This window comes from Ornithorhynchus anatinus, chromosome 20 (assembly GCF_004115215.2).
Source record: "Ornithorhynchus anatinus isolate Pmale09 chromosome 20, mOrnAna1.pri.v4, whole genome shotgun sequence".
NCBI lineage: Eukaryota > Metazoa > Chordata > Mammalia > Monotremata > Ornithorhynchidae > Ornithorhynchus > Ornithorhynchus anatinus.
Window position 1 is genome coordinate 14,510,722 of NC_041747.1, and position 22,919 is coordinate 14,533,640.

The 22,919-nt window shown below is 57.8% G+C and overlaps 1 long non-coding RNA gene across 1 annotated transcript; it reads right to left on the reverse strand.

Moving 5' to 3' along the window:
* Positions 1-7,561: 7,561 nt before the first annotated feature.
* LOC103171482 lies at positions 7,562-17,432 on the reverse strand. Its single transcript, XR_486808.2, has 3 exons — positions 16,759-17,432; positions 10,940-11,065; positions 7,562-7,686 (listed from the first exon to the last, which is right to left on the reverse strand). It is a non-coding gene; the product is annotated as an uncharacterized LOC103171482 (long non-coding RNA).
* Positions 17,433-22,919: the final 5,487 nt, after the last annotated feature.

Here is a 22,919-nt window from a genome sequence, read left to right on the forward strand (position 1 = left end):
GTTTGTTATAAAGTTACTCAGGCGCTGGAAAATTACCAACGGAATGATCTGAATTCACTGAGAAAGGGACAAGCCTTGAATGCTACAATCGGTCCCTTCTCTCCTTTCTGGTAATTCTGTCGTTGAGAAAACACGAAATTCATTCTGGAGCCTTTGCTCCGGGAGAGAATCGCAGCTTCCGGGAAACAGAGATTCCCCAAACCGCTCAGGGTGCCCACGGAGTAGGCAGCAGAGAGAAATACTGCAGTCCCATTTTATGGACGGAGAGGAAGGAGAAGCTGCGTCTCTCTCTGCCAGGCCTGGGACACCAGTCGTGGAATAGGAATGAAGCCTTAGGCGAGGGTGATGAATCCCGCTGCTATTTCAGAGAGAGCTCACACTGTGGAACGGGTAGCCGATGGACGCTGGGGCAATCTAACTCCCTACCCCCTGGGAAGAGCCGCAGATCAGTCTCTCAGAATGAAATCCTCGGCCTTTCGCCAACACCGGCCCACACTTCGCTCTGCTGCCCGGATCATTTGCGTACGAAAACTTCCAGCCCCCGTCTTCCCACTCCTCAAAACCTTCCCGCCCATCTCCGCATCAAACAGAAACTCCTTAACAAAGACGAGTACTAACTGTGGCATTGGTTAAGCACTTACAGTCCCGGTCCGAAGTGGGGCTCGCCGTACCAATCTCCATTTTTCAGATGATGTCACTGAGGCACAGAGAAGGCAAGGGACTTGCCCGAGGTCACCCAGCGGACGGGTGGAAGCGCCGGGACTGGAACCCAGGCCCTTCTGATTCCCGAGCCCTCGCTCTGACCGTCAGGCCACGCTGCTTCTCAAAAGTGAACCCAAAGGCCTTTGCAGGGTGAACCTCACGGGTCCATCCCTCGGGCTGACGTCACCCCTCGGCTCCTAGGTAGGTTCTCCCGGGGAGCAAGGGGATCGCTCGGGGGCCACTCCGCCCTCCTTGGGTTGACTGCGGGAAACTTGAAGGGGCTTTCTCTCTTTTAACTCTCCCCGTCCTTCTACTTCCCCGGATCATCTTAATTGTGAGCCCCACGGGGGACAACCTAATCACCCCGTATCTACCCCAGCGCTTAGAACAGTGCTCTGCACATAGCGTTTGACCAATACCAACGTTATCATCAGCCACTTGGAGCACCTAGGGAAATGCTGTTCCCTCAGCCATTATGTACACGTGGCCCTTTAGTCAATTTGCTTATTCCGATGACCCTATTTGGAAATATCTCTAGGTCAGTCTTCCCCACCACACACACCCGCGCGGACGTACCCCGGCTTTCTCGGTGCGGTCATCTCGATGAACCAAGTCAGGTCAGTCAAGGTCTGACACATTCCCTGTCCCACAGGAGTTCGCCGTCTAAATTGGAAAGAGCACGGGTACTGGATTCCCATTTTACAGTTGAGGAAACTCTTCGAGGCCACGCGGCAGACGGGCCAGGAGTGGAACTCACGACCTTCCGACTCCGAGGCCGGTGCTCTATCCGCTACGCCGTGCTGCTTCCCCCAGAGCTCCAAGCCCTCGTGGAGTTCTGGGTTCTTTTCCAGAGATTTAGTGAAGAAGGAAAATCGCTTAACGTTGCATTCCAAGTCTAAAAGAAAAGATCGCTATTAAAATCGGAAAATCCGCAAGTACGTCGGGGCTTAATTCATCACAGCGGCAATCACAACAGCATCTTCTGAGGGGCCGAAAGACTCACGAAAGCCAACTTGACTAACGGAATTCATTTAACTCCAAATTAGTTCTGTGTCTCCCCCGAACTTGGTAATGGATCTTTTTCATTCCCTCTGGCCAAACCTTCCGTGAATACGTTCCCCGGGCAAGCACGGATTTGATGCTGCGAAAGCTATTTTCCGCCCTTGTCTGGTACTTGCACAGATCTGCAATAAAGGTCCTCGTTGACCACGACGACGGCGACGGTCATGACGACGTCCTCTACTTGATCGGCGTGTGGTACTTACTGAGCACCTACCGTGCGCGGAGCGCTATCCCGGGTGCTTTTTTAATGATATCCGTTGAGTGTCTATCACCTGCCAGGCACTGAACTGAGCATCGCGGTCGCTACAGGCTAATCGGGTTGGAGACGGTCTTTGTTCCACATGGGGCTCACGGTCTAGATCCCCACTTCACAGGTGAGGAAACCGAGGCACGGAGATGTGACCTGCCCCGGGGCGCGGCATAGCCGAGATCAGAGCCAGGTCCCCCGACTCCCAGGCCCGGATTCTTACCCCTAGACCACGTTGCCTCTCGAGAAGGAGAACGGGAGGGGTCAATACGACGGCGTTGGGCCGCGGGGAATTCTTTTTCCAGCGACCTGGACTGCTCGGACCAGACTTCAGGAAATGTACAGCGGAAACCAACCTCATCGCTCCCGGCGAGGGCCCTCCCGACTGGTTCGTCTTCGTTATCTCCGTGTTATCCTCATGTCGGCGATAACATGACTGCACTGAGAAAGCCGTGGAAGGTTCTGCCTTGAGGGAAAAATCCTCTGCAGAGCGACGGGCCTTGCCCTGCTCCGATGGCAGTTTTCAATCTCCTTCAGCGCGGCTCGTCAGGTTGCCGGATATCCGGGCCGCCGAAGGTGAGGGCACATCCTCGGTCCCTCCCATCGCTCCTGCGGTCACCGCGGGGACCTTCCCTCCAGCGTCCCGGAGGTCCGACGCCCGCGTCCCGCCCTCCGCGTCCCCGTTTGCGTTTCAGAAAGGATCGACTGAGTTTCCCTGGCTTTCACTTCTCATTCGGCTCAGTTGTCTAGTTCTCCCAGGCAAACAATCAGAATCGATGGAGACAAAAGTGTCCCGGGAGCAAACGGCCCCACAAGCCTGTGACCAGAGTACTGCGGAAAGGTTTTCCACACATCAAAGTGCACGGAGACCAGAAGCCCCCCAGGTTAGAGAATTATAAGCCCGTTGTGAAAGGGACCAGGGAGATTATTCATTTGGATGAATTGGGCAAGCTAATCAACTCACGCAGGTGGGTTTGATCCCGTACAGCTTTTAGGCTTGACTTTTACAAAACAAGCCATCGCTGTCTCAAAGCGATGGGTCGAGCTTACCCCGATTCGTTCGTTAGTATTTACTGACTGTCTGCCGTGGGCATCCGATTTGCTGCCGTGCTGATCCGAGCACGTATCCTGCCTCGACTACCGCGTCTCCCTCCCGTTTCTCGCCACTCCGGTCCGCGTTTCGCTCTGCTGCCTGGATCGTCTGTCTAGAAGTCTATTCGGTCCACGTTCCCCCACTCCTCAAGGACCTCCGGTACGTGCCCAGACGCCTCCGCGTCGAATAGAAACTCCTTACCGTCGTCTCGCTTTCCTCTTGCAGCAACGCCTCCATCTCCTTCTACGGTCCAGCCTGCTGACTTGGCTCCCCTTAGGATAATGTTGGTGCCCGTTAAGCGCTTACTATGTGCGGAGCACCGTTCTAAGCGCTGGGGGAGATACGGGGTCACCGGGTCGTCCCACGTGAGGCTCGCGGTTAATCCCCATTTTACAGATGAGGTAACCGAGACGCTGAGAAGTGAGGTGACCCGCCCACAGTCACACAGCCGACGAGTGGCGGAGCCGGGAGTCGAACCCGTGACCTCTGACTCCGAAGCCCGGCCTCTTTCCACGGCTTCCCAACTCTCTGATGCCAACCTGTACCTCGATCTCTTCTTCGCAGCGGCCGACCTCTTGCCCGGGGACCGCCTCTGGCCTGGAACTCTCTCCCCCTTCGTATCCCACAGACCACACCGTTCATTCACTCGATCGTATTTCTTCGGCGACTGCTGTGTGCGGGACACTGCACTAAGTGCCTGGGAGACTACGACGATAAATAAACGCATTCTCCGTCCACGACGAGCTTACGCTCCAGTGCGGCGGAGGCAGACATCGGTATACATGAAGATATCGCGGATAGAGTCAAAAGTGCCGCGGGGCCGGGGATGAGAAGAGGGAGCAAGTCGGGGCGAAGCGGAAGGGAAGGGGGGGCTTGGTCAGGGAAGGCCTCTTGGAGGAGATGGGCCTCCGGTAAGGCTCCGAAGGCGGGGGGAGAGGAATCGTCTGACGGGAAGGAGAACGTTCCGGGCCCGAGGCAGGACGTGGGCGAGACTGACGAGGGTCGAGGTACAGAGAGAGGAGATTGGCCTCAGAGGAGCCAGGTGTGCGGGCCGGGCTGCAGTAGGAGAGCAGCGCGCCGAGGTAGAAGCGGGAAAGGCGATTGCCCGCTTTACCGACTGTGAACCCCGTTGCGGTGCGTTCTTCCCCACCCCTTAGCAAAAGTAATAACGGTGGCATTCGCTGAGCGCCTACTACGTACCAAGCTCCGTTCTAAGCGCTGGGGTAGATACAAGGTGATCGGGTCGTCCCTCGTGGGGGCTCCCGGTCTTCATCCCCATTTTCCGGATGAGGTAACCGAGGCTCCGGGAAGTGAAGCCGTCTGTGGAGTTTTCTTGGTAAAAATCCAGAAGTGGTCTATCCCTGCCCCCTCCGCCGCAGCGAACTCCGGCCTCCGCCCGCGACTCTCTCCCGAGCCGCCGGGGCACGGCACGGGTGGGTTTCGTAGCCTCGTAGCCTTCCGCTCGCTAGCCACTGCCCGAGCTAGGAACGGACGTGGCAGGCCTCTGCTCCACTGTCCCTCCCGGAGCCGAGACCGGCGGTACCGGAAACACTCCGGGTGCGATCCCGAGGGAAGCTGGGAGTTGCGAGAGAATCGTCTCTCCTGCTCCTTTCACTTCCCGTTACATCTCGCCCTCCCAAAAGACCCCTAAACAGAAGGCTTCGTGTTGGGCTACGATTTCACCGGACTGAGCTGTTCCGGACGCCCCGCGATAAATCCGTTTTCGGTTTGGGAAAGTAGCAAGCCTTAGTTCGCATGGATTCTCCAATTACGGTAACCACTTGACGGCGGTCGTCTAAAATCCTGGCTCCAGTGTGCCGCTGGCGATTTACGGACACCTTCTGCGAGGAAGGCACGTCGCGAGAAGCCAGAAAATCTGCGCGCGGCGTATGACTCAGAGCTGCAGTGTGATACCCTAGAATTAGACGGACATTTTAATCGGCGGCACGTAATATTATTCGCGGTTGACGGGCTCATCGATTTTCATCTGCGGGTTGAAAGGGACAGTGATGCAGAGAGAGTATTGATCCCGAAGGAAATGGGTCACGGTGGGCCTAGAGGTGAGAGCCTCCCGACGAAAATCTCGAGTTGAAGGAAAGCCACGCCGAACAAGGACGAAGTACCGGAAAAAGACCGATGTACGTGTTAACGTTACCGCTGAGCGACTAAGAAAGGAGATGAACCGAGAAGACGGTGGAACTGCAGCAGAGCACACAGTGGAAGAGATATCTCAGATCTTACTCCGAAGATTGATTCTCACGGTTTCAATTACAAGTTCGAGCGGCATGAAGCGGTGTGGCCTTCTCATCCTGGCCCTGCCGCTTGCTTACCGAATTACCCTGGATAAGTCACTTAACTTCTCTGTGCCTCAGTCTCCTCGTCCGTAAAATGGGGATTAAACGCCCGTTCCTCCCTCCCTCTCAGACTGTGAGCCCCTCGTGGGATAGAGTCTCCGTCTAACTGGATTATCATGAATCTACCCCAGAGCTTGGCCCACGGAAAACACTAAACGGAGGCGACTACTGCTGTTACGTATCCCAAGGTGTGCGTGTGTCGTCATTTTCCAAAGTTACAGGGACGGGTTGAAATAAACATGCGAGGCACATTACTTACGGCTAGCTGGCGGCGCATTCTGATTTATTTACTGATAGAGAATCCGGGAGGACAACTCTGTGGAAGATGCCTCGGCCGGTCCCCCCGACGCTGGACCCCCGCCATACGGAAGAGGGGCCGCTCTCTTCCTCCTCTCCCCGGCCACTCGTCACGATATATCTCGTTATATTCCGTGAGGAACTGTCATGACGTCCTTTTCTTGAAGAATTTCCCTCGGCTAGATCGGCTTCCTCACCATTTCTCACCCCATCCGTGGTACGGGGTGAAGCAGCTTTTGCGGGGGGGGGGGGGGGGGGCGGCTCCCGAGGGTGCGACGACGCACCCTGGGAAAGAACGGCTCCGATGGGCCCTCTCCCTCATCCTACGATGAAAATAATAACGATGACGATTAAACGCGTCCTACGTGCTGGGCGCCGGGGCGGTAGATCCCGGATAACTAGGTCTAAGGGAGGTCTAAGGGCAAGGGGCCCACGGGTAGCCTGAAATCAGCCAGGGGCCAGAGACTCTTGAGTCTTTCTGTAAGGCAAGCACTAAATGCTGTCATTTGCAAAGAGTCTCCACCGTCTGATTTTCGAAAACGACTCCTGAAAAAGGACGGGGAGATAAACGTGCTCCGGCGGTCGTATTATTCCCAGAAATTTGAGAGAGTCTTTGAAGGCGGGGAGAGTAACCGTCCGGCGGATCTGAGGAGGGAGGGCGTTCCAGGGCTGAGGTAGGACGTGGGCCGGGGTCGGCGGCGAGACAGGCGGGGCCGGCATTCCCCTGCCCCTCCTCTTTCTATCCTTCGCGGGGTCGGGGGGCCCCGGGGGCCGGGGGGCGTGAACCCCCCAGCGTCCTCCTGCAGCTCCTTTCTGTTTCCCCTGGAGGAGGGGCACTGGTGGGACGACTCCCCCTCGGTCTCCCCGCTTCCCCTTTCTGTCTTCCGGAATGTCACCCCCGGGGTCCTCCCGAACATCCTCTCTGTCTTCCGGAGGGATGGGGGCTGGGGGTTCCGGGGGCAGACACGGACCCCTTCTCGTCCCCCCGCCTCCCCCCCCCCCCCCCGAGATCCGGGACCCAGCATTCAGAGGCTCGCAGGGGTCACCCGTCCGAGGCTCGCGAGGAAACGGGCCGACTCTCCCCGCCGCCGTCCGCGTCAGACCGCATCACGTGACCGTCAGATGTTCCGAATGAATCCGATCCTGTCTTGGGGAACCCAGAAGCGGCGCATCACGGATTGGAAATCAAGCGGAAAGCGTGCTCGGTTAGGGCCCTCCGGCGATCCGTTCAGGTGGACCTCGGGCAATCCGCCCTCCGCTCCCCGCCCTCCTGCAGCATTCCTTCACCGCTTACGATGCGCCAGGCGCCGTGCTAAACGCTGGGTTAGATACAGGATAATCGGGTCACCTGTCCCGCCGGGAGTTCGCAGTCTAAACGGGCAGGGGAACAGCTATTATGTGCCCGTTTCCCGGAGGAGGAAATGAACAGCGGAGTTGTGCTGTGCCCAAGGTGACCCGGCAGGCGGGTTCATGAATAGGACCCGGGCCTACTGATTCCGAGTCCCCTCTCTTTCGACTCGTCCCCTCTGATTCTCGTTCAGTAGACCCCGTGGCCCGACGGTTGTGACGAATGGCATTTATGAGTCCTTTAAATCTCAGCCGCGCGCGTGTCGACGTGGCTCTGTCTGCCCATTTTTGAAGGTGATGATGATGATGATGATGATGATGATGCCGGCGTTTGTTAAGCGCCTACCATGTGCCGAGCACCGTTCTGAGCGCCGGGGTAGACCCGGGGTCGTCAGGTGGTCCCACGTGGGGCTCACGGTCTTAATCCCCATGGCACGGATGAGGTCACTGAGGCACCGAGAAGTGAAGCGACCTGCCCAGAGTCACACAGCTGACAAGTGGCCGAGCCGGGATTCGAAGCCACGACCTCCGACCGATCCTTCTGCCACCAGGTCCGACCACCGTGCGCGAAGGAGCTGAAGAGACTGACGCGAGAATACTTCTTGTCAGGCTAGTCAGAGCAGAAATCCATTTTGCTTTTTGCCCCCCAGCTCCCCTATGGCCCAGTTCTTTTCACCGTGAGCGCTTCACTGCAGGAAAGGAAGACGTCTCCGTCCTCTCGATAACCTCATGTTCTTTCCCCATTTCCCTGCCGTTCCCGCATCCCTCCCCTCCCTGCTTTCCCTTTGTGAAACGTCTCTGATTCAATATTAATAATAATAATAATAATGGTGGTATCTGTTAAGCGCTCGCGAGGCGCAAAGCGCCGCTCTAAACGCTGGGGGGATACCAGGTGATCGGGTTGCCCCACGTGGGGCTCCCAGTCTTAATCCCCATTTTCCAGATGAGGTCACTGAGGAACAGAGAAGTGAAGGGACTCGCCCGAAGTCACACAGCTGGCAAGCGGCGGGGCCGGGGTTCGAACCCACGCCCTCTGACTCCCAAGCCCGGCCTCTTCCCACTAAGCCGGGCTGCTCGGTTCGGTAGCTGGTAATTATCGCCGTCGTCCTTGTCCGTCCGTCTCCCCCGATGAGACCGTGAGCCCGTCAGAGGGCAGGGACCGTCTCTATCTGTTACCGATTCGTCCATTCCCAGCGCTTAGTACGGTGCTCTGCCCGTAGTAAGCGCTCAATAAATACTATTGAATGAACGAATGAATGAATGAATGGGAAAAACAGAGGCCCTTGACCTCAAGAATTAGAACCGCGGTGCCAGAACTGAGGTAGATAGACTATCATCAGGTCAGACCCGGCTTTAAATCCACATTTTACAGACGAGAGTCGTCCCTTTCGGGGAGCTTACGTTAGATTTGCTCTGACTGCAAAATCCGCACCGCAGTGTATTACGTGTTTTCCTATCTTCGTTATATGTTTTCATTACTTCGCACGAAAGCACACAATAAAGGAAGCTGAAGCGATAAAGGCGGGATGGTAATAATGATTCCGTACAGATGCAACTTCCTTTCGGAAGCAACTCCGGTCTCCGAGACTCTGACGGCGTCTGTTCATCTGTTCTTCTGTTAGCATTTCAGCCCCTTTTCCGATAAAGCGACGGTAATTGGTTCGGAGGCAGCTTCGGGGGACAGCTGGCACCTTCTTCACAGGAAAGAGGAAGGAGGTAGGCGGGGGAAACGGTGTCCAATTAGAATGCAAAATTTTCAGGAGCTCCTCCGCTCCCACTCTCCCTTCCTCACTCCATTGGCACGCCCTGGCCTCCGAAAAGGGCCTCTTCACGGTTGGCCGATGAACGGCCGTCTTTCGGCCGCGTGAAATCCCGCCACGGGGTCCCTGTTTACGCCGTCGAGTCGCCTCCGACCCACGGCCACGCCACGGACGCATCTCTCTAGCGATCCCATTGATTGCCATCGTTCCCGCCCGGCCGTCTCCCCGCCGATGAGACCGTAAGCCCGTCGGAGGGCAGGGACCGTCTCTATCTGTTGCCCATCTGTCCGTTCCAAGCGCCCGGTACCGTGCTCTGCGCGTAGTAGGAGCGGCGTGGCTCGGTGGAAAGAGCAGGGGCTTGGGAGCCGGGGCTCACGGGTTCGAATCCCGGCTCCGCCGCGAGTCGCCTCGCTTCTCCGGGCCTCGGTTACCTCATCCGCGAAACGGGGACCAAGACTGTGAGCCGCACGTGGGACGGCCTGATGACCCCGTATCTCCCCCAGCGCTCAGAACGGTGCTCTGCACAGAGTAAGCGCTTGACAAGTACCAACAGTATCATTATCGTTATCGTCATGGTAAGCGCTCAGTGAGTACCATCGCACGAATGAACGTCTCCCAGAACGCCCCACCTCCGCCTGCGGTCGTGCCGGTAGCGGATCCGCAGGGCTTTCCCCGTGAAAATACGGAAGCGGTTGCCCGTCACCTCCTCCCGAGTCCCCACCTTCGACTCTCGCCCGTGCCGCTGCCGCCCGGCGCGGGTGAGTCTTGACTTGCGGCGGATCGCCTTCCGCTGGCAGGCCGCTGCCCGAGCCCGGGATGGACTGGATCGGCCCCCGTCCCCGCCCGCCGGAGCCGAGACCCGTGGCGTCCCGGAAACTCCCCGGGTGCCATCCTGACAGGGGAGCTTGGCCGTCTCCCCCGCTTGGACCGTGAGCCCGTCAGAGGGGCTGTCTCTACCCGTTACCGATCCGTCCATTCCGAGCGCTTAGTACGGTGCCCTGCGCGTAGTGAGCGCTCAGTAAATGCTGCCGAGTGAATCAGAGGAGGGAAATGCGGGGGCTGGCTTGTAGTAGGAAGTCAGGGAGGAGAAGCGGGACGGGGGAGAGGCGAGAGGGCGCTTCGAAGCCGACGGCGAGGGGTCACCGTCCGCCGCGGAGGTGGGCGACCACCGGAGGGGCCTGGGGAGCGGGGGGAACACGATCCGGGCAGCAGGGCGGAGGAGGAACGGGACCGGGGGGAAACAGAAGGCAGGGAGGTCGGCAAAGCAGGAAAGATGGGGCTCGACAACTCCCGGGACAGTGCCGGTTTGGATGGGGAGGAAAGGGAGGAATGTCGGCAGCGCTGTGGAGAGAGGACCGCCGAGATCTGGTGCCGGATAATAACGATGACGGTATTTGTCGGGCGCTTACTACGTGCCAGACCGCACTGAGGCACGATGATCGGGTTAGACGCGGTCCCTCTAGCGCGCAGCAGCACGGAGTGGCGGACGGAGCCTCCAATCCCGGCTCCGCCGCTCCTCTGCCGCGTGACCTCGGGCAAGTCGCTTCCCTCCTCCGGGCCGCGGTTTCCTCATCCGTAAAACGGGGACTGAGGTTGTGGGGCCGGGACCGCGTCCAACCCGATTAGCGCGGATCCCACCCGGCGCTTAGCGCGGCGCCTGGCATTTAGCAAGGGCTTAACGAATGCCAAAATTTGCCAAAGGAAGAAACGCTGCACGGAACGGATACGATGTGGGAATCGCTGAAATGCCAGTTAATATTCGCTCATTCATTCAATAGCACTTATTGAGCGCTCACTACGTGCAGGGCGCTGTACTAAGCGCTTGGAACGAACAAGTCGGCAACAGGTAGAGACCGCCCCTGCCGTCTGACGGGCTCACGGGAGACGGACGGACGAGACCGATGGCGATAAATAGAGTCGAGGGGAAGAACGTCTCGTAAAAACAGTGGCAACTGAATAACAGAATGAAGGAATATCGATGATTTGGGGGACCCATCTGTTTCCGGTAATGCTGATTTTCTCCCCCCCCCCCCCCGTGGTTTCTATCACCCATTAAGAGAGATAAAATTCTGAATACTTCCATCATGGCGGTTGTACGCGACAACGTCTCAACTTGCAACTCGCTGCAACTTTCACTGGAGCTAGGGCCCGCCGACGTCCCAGAAGACAAGCGGCGAAAACAGTCATCTCACGAGGGAAAATGCTGAAGTGGAAGCAAAAAAAATGAAATTAGATTCCTGCTGTGCCGATCCAATGAACTGCATTAAACGGTGCTTTCACTGCTTTTTCCTGCGTTTTTCTCCTTGAGTGCTCAGATTGGGGATGTTATAAAATAAAAAGTGGATGACCGACACCCGACGCTGCAGTCTCGTCGGTTGAAATTTCTTTCTTAATAGAGTCACTATAATTGTCTCAAGGTGGTGGCTCCTGAAATCGGTCAATCAATAGTATTTATTGAGCGCCTACCGGGTGCAGAGCTCTGTATTTGGGAGAACGCAATAAAACGGGGGCGGGAGACGCGTCCAGTGCCTAAGAGGAGCCTACAGATAGATCTCCCTCGGCTCCTCGGTACATTAGGCAGTGACCGGGAATATCTACCCCACCTGGCATTTTACTAACGCTTTTACTAACGGCGTATCACTCGCATTCGGCGATCACCTATTAGCAGGCGAAAATAACATCGAACCACCATAGTGAAATGAGCTCGTTTGGGATGGGCCGCCGTCGCGTTTGATCCTAAATAATTCAACCCATCCCGCGAAGAGAGTTCTTCGACATCGTTTCATTCATCCCAGTGCCCGACAGAGAGTTGAGCACTTCGGAAACACCGGACACACAAAACAGTGGTTGGGGCTCTGACGCTTTATTCAACAGTATTCACCGGGGTCCCACGGAGCGCAACACGCTGTACCGTGTGCTCCGTTCCAGGAACACGGGAAAGTATAACGGAGTCAAACACGCTCGGCCCTCCCCTCAGCAGGAGCAGGGATTTCGAGGGAGAGGGCAAACATCCGCGAGACGACCCCGAGGGAAATCCTCACCGTTATTGAAAATTCCAGGCAACGAGGTGCCGGATGTGGATTCGTGACTTGATCGAATCCCCGTTTAATAAAGAGGAAATCTGTGCCCACTGAAAGGGAAGAGCTTACGGATCACGCCGTAATCCGACTGCAATGAGAAAACCCCGTCTGCTAGCCCTAGCTGCCGCGGCCGGATACCGTAGACCGATACCCAACCCTGGGGGAGGAGAGTCTGAGGCGCAGGCAAGGGGAAATCTGTGCTAGGAAGAGGATTTTAGGAAGATGGAGACGGGGTGAGGCGAAAACGGACCACTGCGTGAGGCAGAACCACATCAGGCTGAGAGAGAAAGCTATTTCTTCCCGGATCTTAGAGGCTTCTGTTCATTTTCAGCTAACTGATGCAGCGGAAAGAGAAGCAGTATATTCACCGAGGGAGAACCCTGGGGGAGGAGGGGGAGAAAAAACATGGGAAGCATTTTTCTCGGGGCGGGACAGGGAGAATCTTTACCAGCGGCCCAGGTCTGGGTCTTCCGTTTCATTCCCATAAAACATTTTCCCGCGGAATGCCGGTCGGGGCATTGCATTTCGGTTCCGCGCTCCCGCGGGGACGCACGTGCTATTTTCAAAGCCTCTGAATCTCGGCCGACTGTCATCCCAGAAGGGACGGCAAGCTAGTTCTCGGTGCGATCTCCCGCCGCCCGGCTCGGAAATCGGAGCGACGGAGACAGCGGCTCTTCTGGAAGGAGACTTCACAGGGGTTCGTGTAGATCACTTACCGTGGGTCTGCAGTCCTCTCCCTCCTCCAAGGTCACGGGTACGTGGCCTTTAAAATATTTCTCAGTCTTAAACCAACAGGACTCCGCCACGAATGCCCTGCCGTTGTCTGCGGCTGCCTCAGAGAGAACGTTACATACGAGCCGCGTGGCCCGGTGGAAAGGGTCGGAGGACGCGGGTTCGGATCCCGCCTCCTCCACTCGTCTGCTGCGTGATCTTCTTAACTTGGGCTCCCTCATCTGTAAAACGGGGATCGAGGCCGTGAGCCCCACGTGGGACAACCTGGGTTACCTCGTATCTTCCCCAGCGCTTAGAACGGTGCCTGGCACGTAGGAAGCGCCGAACAAAAACCATTATTATTATTATCATCATCATCATACTCCAGGCAAATCTTTGCTGGCCCAAATCAGGCTAGAGCCGGTTAGAACAGAAAGTTCGAACAGTGTGACTCGGGGAAACGGCACTGACTCGGGAGTCAGAGGACTGGGTTCTGATCCCACCCCGTCCACATCGTCGTAACAATTGATCAGGGTATCTGCTCAGTGCTTCCCTAGGTGCGCTAAGGTGGATGCAAGCAGATGGGCCACTGTGTGACCTTGGGGCAGTCATTCCTCTGCACCTCGGTTTCCAAATCGGTAAAACGGGGATTTGAGGCCTATTCTCGCTCCTACTTAGACCCGGAGTCCCACGCGGGACAGAGACCCGTGTCTGACCCGATTACCCTGTGGCCACCCCAGAGCTCCGAACCGTTGCTGTAAGTAATAAGTGCCTGTCGAATACTACGCTCGTTACGGTTTACCATTATTATATTAACATAAAAGTTGGCTCATGATTCACGGTACAGATCAACACGGCTGAGATGGCAGCGCCCGTGGGCCACTCCAAGATTACGGCGATGGCTTTCCGACTAGAAGGCTCCCCTTGCCAAACCCGCTGGCCTCCGTCCCGTCCTTATCCTCTTCCATCCCTCCACACTGCCTACGGTAATGATAATAACGACGACGACGTCGGCATCTGTTAAGCGCCTACTATGTGCCACGCACTGTTCTAAGCGCCGGGGCGGATACAGAGTAATCAGGTTGTCCCAGGCGGGGTTCACGGTCTTTCTCCCCATTTGACAGGTGAGGTCACTGAGGCCCAGCAGTGAAGTCACTTGCCCAAGGTCACACAGCCGACAAGTGGCGGAGGCGGGATTAGAACCCCCCGACCTCCGACTCCCAAGCCCGGGCTCTTTCCACTGGGCCGCGCCGCTTCTCCCTTCTCCACCCCTGATCGTGCATATTGGTCCGTACCTTTTAAGCATTTTGATATGCCCCGCTCTCCCAGCCCCAGAGGCCTTATGTCTGTATCGATACGGAATTTATTTTCACGTCTGTGTCTAACGCTAGACCGTGGGCAGAAAAACTTTACCGAATCGCACTCTCCTTGGTGCTCAGTACGGGGCTCTGCACACGGTAAACTCTCAATAAATACCATCAGTCGATTGACTTTTATTACGGTATCTGTTCAGAACTCACCGCGCGCCAGGAACGGTACTAAGCACTGGGTTAGACGCAAGCTAATGGGCCGGGACGCGGTCTCGGACCCACAGGGGACTCACGGTCTTCATCTCCATTTTACGGACGAGGGAACCGAGGCACGGAGGAGTGAACTGACCCGCCCAAGGCCACACAACGGGCGGCAGAGCCGGGATTAGGACCCGCGTCCTTCTGACTCCTCGGCCCGTGCTCCGTCCACGGGGCCAGGCTGCTTCTCAAGGGCGTGTGCGGAAATGACGGTTGCGAGTGTCGGTCGAGAAGGATCGTGCTGAATGTAGGTTTTGGTTTAACAAATGTCGTTCTTATTGTTCTTATTAAGCTAAGCGTTCGGGGGGTTTGGTTTCGGCGCCTCTTATTTTTGGAGCCTCCTGAACGGCACGGGGAGCGGCGGTACGTGGAGTGAAATAGGATAGGGTGGAGGACGAGAGCTGGTTGATCTCGCAGAAAGCAAAACCGAGGCCGGGAGTCGGGCCGGCTAAAGATCGGTGAAGTGGAAAGGCAAGATTTCAATGACATGCGCCGCTCTGTCGTTCCGCCAGCAGAGAATCCACGCGGCTCTTGCTTACGGAATCCTCTCCCCTGCAGCGTCGTTGCCCGTCGATCGCTTAGACCTCCTCTGTTCTGCCGCTGCGCCCCGCTAGACCTTCTTCGCTTCCTCCTCCTTCCCGGGCCCCGCTCTCCGCCGAGCGGCGAAAGCCCCTCAGGGTGAAAACTGCCTTCATTTCCCCGTCACTGGTGGAAGTAAATACGAACCCTCGGCAGAAGCTCATCTTAGGGAACGGGACTGGCGGCTGAGACCTGGGCAGGCTCCGGAGTACCTCCGAGTTTCATTTATTGTGGCTGAGTTCCACCCGAGGGAGCCTTCAGCGCTCCGTAACCCGAAATGACAGTACTGACGAAGCCAACGAGGAAGGGATGGAGAAAATGTCATAAAAGAAAACCCGGTCCGGAGGCAAGGAGGGGTCGAGCAAAGGGAGTCCGATTCCCTCCTTGTCATTCGCCTGTTTCGGTCTCGGGGAGTCAGGAGGCCGGGGCGTTCTTCCGGCAGAGTGGAGCCCCCGGCGTCCGTCCAGCCCTGAGGCCGCCTCCCTCTGCGGGAATCGGAGGAGCCGAACCATCTGAGCCAGCCAACTGAGACTCGCTTAAAAGGATCCGGTGAACCCGGGAGGCCTCCGGTCCCCGGGACCTCTTCTACGTAGGAGGGCAAAACCGTGGGACGGACACGTAAACGACCCCGGATGCGGCCGATACGCTCGGAGCCCCCTCTGGGCCTGGAAGTCACCTTTATCCCGGGAGGTCAGAAGACTCCGAGCGTCTCCCGCGCTCGGAGCTGTTCTTTATTCCACGGCCGACGAGCCCACATCCTTGGCATTTTCCTTCAGTCGCCCCTCTCTCGTTCGACCCGCGCGTCACTAAATCCCGTGGCCTTCACGGCGTTGCTGAGACCCGCCCTTTCCATCCGAGCCGCCACGCCGTTCATCTGAGCACTTACCCGATAATGATGTTGGCACCTGTTAAGCGCTGACCGTGTGCGGGGCACCGTCCTGAGCGCCGGGGGCGGATACAGGGTAACCGGGTCGTCCCCCGCGGGGCTCACGGTTACTCCCCGATGTACAGATGAGGTAACCGAGGCACAGAGAAGTCGAGCGACAGCCCTGCCGAGGGGCAGGGCGGGGATTCGACCGCTGACTCCCAAGCCCGTGCTCTTTCCACCGAGCCACTACATCAGCCTCCTCCCTGTCCTCCCGGCCTCCTGTCCCTTCCCCACCCTGGTCCGTCCATCACTCTGTCGCCCGGCTCATTTCTCCGCGGAATTGTTCAGTCCGGGTTTCCCTGCTCCTCAAGATCCTCCAGCGGTGGCCCGTCCACCTCTGGGTCATCAAACAAAAATTCCCGACAGCTGACTTCCGAGCACGCGATCCCCCTACCCCCTCCTGCTTTACCGTCCTGATTTCCCACCGCAACCCAGCCGCACCTTCCACTCTCCTCTGAGACGCCGACCTACTCGCCGCGCCTCGATTTCACCTTCTACGCCGCCGGCCTCTGGAACGCCCTCTCTCTTCCTATCTGACGGACGACGGCTCTCCTCCGAAGCCTTATTAAAAACGCATCCCAGAGGCCTTCCCCGACTCGGTCCTCATCCCCTCTCCTCCCACGCCTTTCTGCGGCTGGATTCACGCCCTTTATTTTCGCCCCTCCCGTGGCGCCGGAGAACCCACGCCCATATCCGGGATTTATTCATTCATATGCACGTCCGTCTCCCCTCCTCTGGACACGGGTGGTGGGCAGGGGAAGCGTCTACCGACACTATTATGTACCCCATCCAAGGCTTAGGACGGCGCTCTGCACCCAGTAAACCCTCAACAGATACGATTTCTCTATCCGGGCTGTGAGGGCTCTCGAGGGGCTGTCGACCCACGCTCCCGTGCCCCGCTGTAACTCTGAGCGCCGGCCCCCTCACCGAATGATCCCGGCGTTTCTGAGGGGTTATCCCCGATTTTGAAGTCTGCCCCTGGGCTCCGCGGTGGCTGGACAGGTGGGTGGAGGCAGACGGAATTTCTTACCTTAATGAGGCCGCTTCGGTGAAGAAGAGACTTGCCTCTCTCAGGTCCGCCGGGAGTCCGACGGCGAGGACGCCCTTCCGCTCGACGTCGGCTTTAAGGCGAAGAAGAGACTTCCGGTTTTCAGATCCTCCGGGAGTCGGACGGGCAGGATGCCGCTTCGCCCGACGTCGGCTTTGAGGCTGCGACCCGGGGCGCCGAGGGCCGGATTTGCCGACTGCCACAACGGATGGTTTGCCTCGGGTCCCAGAGCTTCGCCGTGTGCGGGAAAGAGAGACGCGTTTCCTCTACGAGGGGTCGCCTGGGCAAAACCGTCACAGAATCGTCACCTTAGCCGTGGCAGAGCGGAGCGCTCTTCAAAAATGTCACCGTGACTCACGTGAGTCTCTAATCCCTAAGCTCGCTGTGGGCAGGGAATGGACCTGTTCAGTGTCCCTCTGTACTCTCCCAAGCGCTTAGTACAGTGTTCCGCGTCCAATAAGCGCTCAATAAATGTGACCGAATGAATTCGGGACAGCGGTTTCATTCTCCGCCTCTCAGGCCACGGGCAGGTTGAGCCTGTTTGCTTTTTCAAGTCGTTTTGCTAATAATGATGCGAAAAATAATAATAATAATAGCGGCACGTGCCGAGCGCTCTTAAACGCTGAGGTAACGATGATGTCGGTATCTGTCAAGCGCTTACTCCGCGCAGAGCACTGTTCTAAGCGCTGGGGGAGATACAGGGGAGTGAGGTTGTCCCACGTCTTCGCCCCCGTTTTCCAGACGGGGGAACCGAGGCCCAGAGAGGTGAAGTGACTTGTCCACACAGTCACACAGCTGACAAGGGGCAGAGTCGGCACTCGAACCCATGAGCTCGGACTCCCAAGCCCGGCCTCTGTCCACCGAGCCGCGCCGCTTCTCTGAATACCGCCCACTGATCGGGAGCCGGGTCTCCGCGGGGAGTCCCGTCCGATTTCTGGCGGCATCGCCGGGAGACGACGATCCCCCCGCCCCCTACGCCTGCCGGATCCTGCTTCTCATAATAATCGGGGGATCCGTCCAGCACTTGCCACGCGCCGGCGCCGGGCCGGACCCTCGAGTGGAGGGCGGTGAGGTCCGGCCCCGTCCCCGTCCCACGTGGGGTTCACGGTCCAAGGGGGAGGGATAACAGGGACTGAATCCCCTCTGCGCGGTGGCAGAGACCGGGGCGCGGAGACGTGAAAGCGATTTACCCGAGGTCCCGCAGCACAAGCGGCGGCGTCCGCGTTAAAACCCAGGTCTTCTGACCCTCGGTCCTCTTATTCCGGCGTCAGCTGGCTCCGTAGCGCTACAACCGGCCCGAGGGAGCGAAGGTTCGGACGAGTCGGTGGCAAACGGGCCCGGCGTGGAAGAGTAGATTTTTTTACAAGCAGCCCCGAAGCGATATCTGATAAATGTAACAGCCTCGTAAAATGATTTCATTTAAAACAGTCAGGTGCACGGGGACTCTTACCATTTCTCTTTGCAGTTCACGCATCCGCGCCGCTGTTGGAATCCGCGTATTCGGCTGCGGTAAAATACGTTCACAACCCTTCGCTTTAAGGCGGGCAAATTCCCTGCTCCAGCCGAGAAGGCGAAATTACAGTTCTCAAAGGGCTCGAGCTCCTACAAGACCGGGCGGGGTTCGGAGCCGCCGGGGGTCACAGACACCGGAGATTGGAATTCAGGGAAGCGGCGGGTGGGGTTTCTCCCGACTCGGTAGATGGCCGAGATTGCAGTTCCCCCAAGGGGGAAAAAAAACCAAATCGGAAGAATAACGAAACGTTTCACTGTCGTTAAAGATTGAACGGGGGCTTAGTAATCGACTCCCGCAACGACGTAACGAAGAGCGGCCGGGGGGGGGGGGGGGCGCGGGAGAAGCTGGTCGCCGCGGATGGCTCAGCCAAGTAGGAGCGTCGAGCGGAAGTCAGGGGAGGATCACAATAAGGCTGAACCAAGTCCAAATCCTGGAGCTTCGTCGGGGTCGGTTGGCAAAGACCAGACGGGAGTGCGTATTTCTCAAAAACTCTTAAGAGGAAAAGAAAGCGGGAGTCTAACTCGCCTCAAGCAGCACCCCCGTGTCCCTACCCCGAAACACCTCTCCCCTCCCCGGTCTCCCGCTGTCTCCCCGCACCGAAACAACCCATTGCGAAACATTCTTTCTGCGTCAGGTTTGTTTTAAACCAGGCCAAGTGCCAAGGAAGGCATTTAATTTCTGTCATCGCGATAACGTTGGTACCGGTTAAGCGCTCGCTGTGTGCCGAGCACCGTTCGAAGCGCCGGGGTAGACACAGGGGAATCGGGTCGTCCCACGTGGGGCTCACGGTCTTGATCCCCGTTTCACAGAGGCGGTCACTGAGGCCCGGGGAAGTGAAGTGACTCGCCCCAAGTCACACAGCCGGCAGGTGGCCGAGCCGGGATTCGAACCCACGACCTCTGACTCCAAAGCCCGGGCTCCTCCCACTGAGCCACGCGGCTTCTCCATCATTTATGGCATCTGATTCTCCGAACGGCCCACCCGCGGGCATATTAACAACTCCTCGAGTGACATTTAGCCGGCCGCGCTCCCCCAGATAGGGAGACCTAAATAAAATTGCGCCGAACCAATACCGTCGTTCCGACTCCATTCCGGCTACAGGAAGGGACTGGATTAATCCAGCGCAAGGAACAGCTACTTAAAACCGGCCAAACGGCCGAGGCAGGGCGGCTCGGCTAGGCCGAAGGTTTTTCAACGTCATTTCGACGTATTCCCGTCCCGTAGCTAGTTCTCCTCAGTCCCCTTCTCTTCGTTACAGGGATCCCGCCGAGTTGCGCTCGGCTCTGGGTCTCCCGTCTTCTCATTCTACATTCATTCCCCCCCGAGGGCTCGTCGACTGGGACGGCTTCACGTTTCCACCTCTGGCCGGCGACTCCTCGACTCATCCAACCTCTCACTCTCGATTTTCCATTTCCTCCGGGCTCCAGGGCTTGCCCATCCGGCTGTCCCACCTTACACCCAACGGTCCCGTCGTCTCTCTGGAACACACTCTCCCTCCCAACTCGATATACGCCTTCCATCGTCGATTCCCTATCACCGTAAATCGTCTCCCCCGGTCCTCCGGGTCCCAGAAACGCGCCACCCTGGTGTCCCTTTCAGCTCCGAATGGTAGTTCAGCTCTCACATCCGATTTTGCCACTAAATCCCGCGGGTCTTTCCTCCGCGATACGTTCCGAATCCGCTCCTTCCCTTTCCGGGGTTCAGATTTCATCGTGACCCGACAGACTCTCGCTTCCGCTTACTTTCTGATCTTCCTTGCCTTTCGACTCTCCTCCCTTCATCCTCTATCACCCTAGGATGCCAGGAACACCCTTGTGAGACGCTCCTCTTGGCTTAGCTCCTCCAACCTTTCAGCGGTTTATTTTCATCGGATCCGATAAGCGCCTGATACGCTCCACTAAGCGCCGGGGCAGATGCAAGCTAACGGGGTTGGGGACAGTCCGCGTCCCGCACGGGGCTCACGGTCTTCATCCCCATTTTACAGGGGAGGGAACTGAGACCCAGAGAAACGAACTAACCCGTCGAGGTCACGCAGCAGACGGGCCGAAGCGGGACCCGGGTCCTTCCGACTCCCAGGCCCGCCCTCTGTCCGCTAATAACAATGATAATAATGACGACGATAACCGTGGTGTCTGTCAAGTGCTTACTGCGTGCCAGGCACCGTACTAAAAGCCGCGGTTAGATACAAGATAATTGTCCCTGTCCCACACAGGGCTCCCAGTTTCAATCCCCCTTTTACAGACGAGGTAACTGAGGCTCAGAGAGCTTGAGCGACCTGCCCAAGGGCGCGCAGCAGAGCCGGAATTAGAACCCAGGCCCTCCTGAATCCCAGGCCCGTACTCTTATCCGCTAGGCCACGCTCCTTCTCTATCAGGAGCTGAATGAGCTAATTCTCATTTAGAGACGACTCTTCTGTCATAATAATAATAATAATAATAACGATGATGATATCGGCATCTGGTAAGCGCTTACTATATGCAGAGCGCCGTTCTAAGCGCTGGGGGAGATGCGGGGTCATCGGGTTGTCCCGCGTGAGGCTCACGGTCTTCATCCCCATTTTCCGGATGAGGTCACCGAGGCCCGGAGAAGCGAAGTGACTCGCCCGCGGTCGGCCGGCTGCCAGGTGGCGGCGCCGGGGTTCGAACCCACGACCTCTGACTCCCAAGCCCGGGCTCTTTCCACTGAGCCGCGCTGCTTCTCTACCACCGTAAGCCCCCGGAGAGACAGCGATTGTGTCTAATTCCCGCCAGCGCATTCTTTGCCAGCTCTCGGGACGCCGTTCGGCACAATAAAATGGGGATTGAGACCGCGAGCTCCATGCGGGACGGGGACCGTGTCCAACTCGACTCGCTCGTGTCCACCCCGGCGCTTGGGACACAGCGCTTCCGAAATGCCGGGATCATTCTCATTATTATTAGTGCAACGGCAGTGGCTCAGGCTGCAGAGGGATTCTGTCCCTCCCCCGCCGCGCCCGCCGTAGCGTTCGGTTCTTTCTGCGCCCCAGCGGGAACGGGATCGTCAGGAACGGAAGAGGGGAACCTACAATCCGTTCCTCTGCGTAGGTTCTCGGGCGCCTAGTCTTGCTGTGCGGGGACCGGGGGGGAGCAGTCCGGCCCAGTGGACCAAGCGGGCGCCTGGGAGTCGGAAGGACCCGGGTTCTAGTCCCGCCCCGCCCCCGGTCTGCTGCGTGACCTTAGGGAAGTCGCTACACTTCTCCGTGCCTCAGTTACCTCATCGGTAAAATGGGGATTACGACCGTGAGCCCCACGTGGGACAGAGAACGCTGCCCGACACGGACCGATGCTTACCAGATACCGTTAAAACAAGAAAAACAACACCCAGAAAGGATCGACTGCCGTTCGGGACCGGAGACGCCAACGCTGTACCAAGTGCGGTGTTTTGTGCCACGGAAGAGCTCGGTAAACACGATCGCTCGATTTGGGGCCATTTGGCCGAACCCGCCGAAGGGCGGCTTTGGACCGGGATGATTGATAACGTCGCTCGGGGGCGCCCGTCAGTCGGCAATGACGACGACGACGTCGGTATTCGTTAAGCGCTTACTACGTGCAGGGCACCGTTCTGAGCGCCGGGGCAGATCCGGGGTCATCAGGTGGTCCCACGCGAGGCTCCCGGTTGGTCCCCGTTTTACAGGCGGGGTCACCGAGGCCCAGAGAAGCGAAGCGGCTCGCCCACGGTCACGCGGCTGACGGGTGGCAGAGCCGGGGGTCGACCCCGTGACCTCTGACTCCGAAGCCCGGGCTCCTTCCCCTGAGCCACGCCGCTTCGAGTCTCACCATCTGGGGATTGCAGGTCTACCAACGAAGCGAGGGTTCCAAAAAAACGTAAGGGGGATCGAGTTTACGGTACTCATATTCTCCATCAACGCCTCGTCGTACAATCGGGCGAGAGGGACCTCTCGGCGCAGAGAGATCCCTGAATCGTTCGGCAGTTTAAAACTACTCGAAGCAATCTTTCAAACGACGAATTAACTGGAAGCGGAGCGACCGGCACGAGGGGGCCCCGGAGGTGGAGCAAACGAAACGGAGAGAGAGCTCTTCTCGACCAGCTAATTAAAAATAAAATCCCGCCGGGTCTCCCCCGTTCATTTAGACACATTTGACCGATCCCGTAAACCAACGGAGAGGGGAGGGATGCATCCCGCCGACCGGGCCGAGGGCCCGGCTAGTCGATCCATCTGCGTAGAGTCTATCTAATCGCCGGGGGCCACGACTTTCCCGGGCGGCGACCGGAGGCCCGACGGGGCTGGACGCGTCTGCGGCAACGGAGGCCGATCGAACCCGCACGTGCGCCGTTTGGAACGTAGAACGTAAGCCGTGTCGTTACACGCCGAGGTCGACGTTGGTCCAGCCCACGATTCGGGATTTGATTCGGGGGTGGCAAAGGATTCCGCATCACCGACCCTCGGGCCCGGGGAATCGACCGTCTTCCACGCTTTCCGATTTTCCTTCTGATAACCAACTACGGATCGCTCGTCCTTAAATTCCTCCGAGTCCTGATATTTTCTGCTTGAAAGCCTTCCCGTGAGAATAAATCTAATTTGCTTACCAGCGTGTGAACAAATGGTTTCCTTTTTTTTTTTAACGGCATCTGTTAAACGCTCACTCTGTGC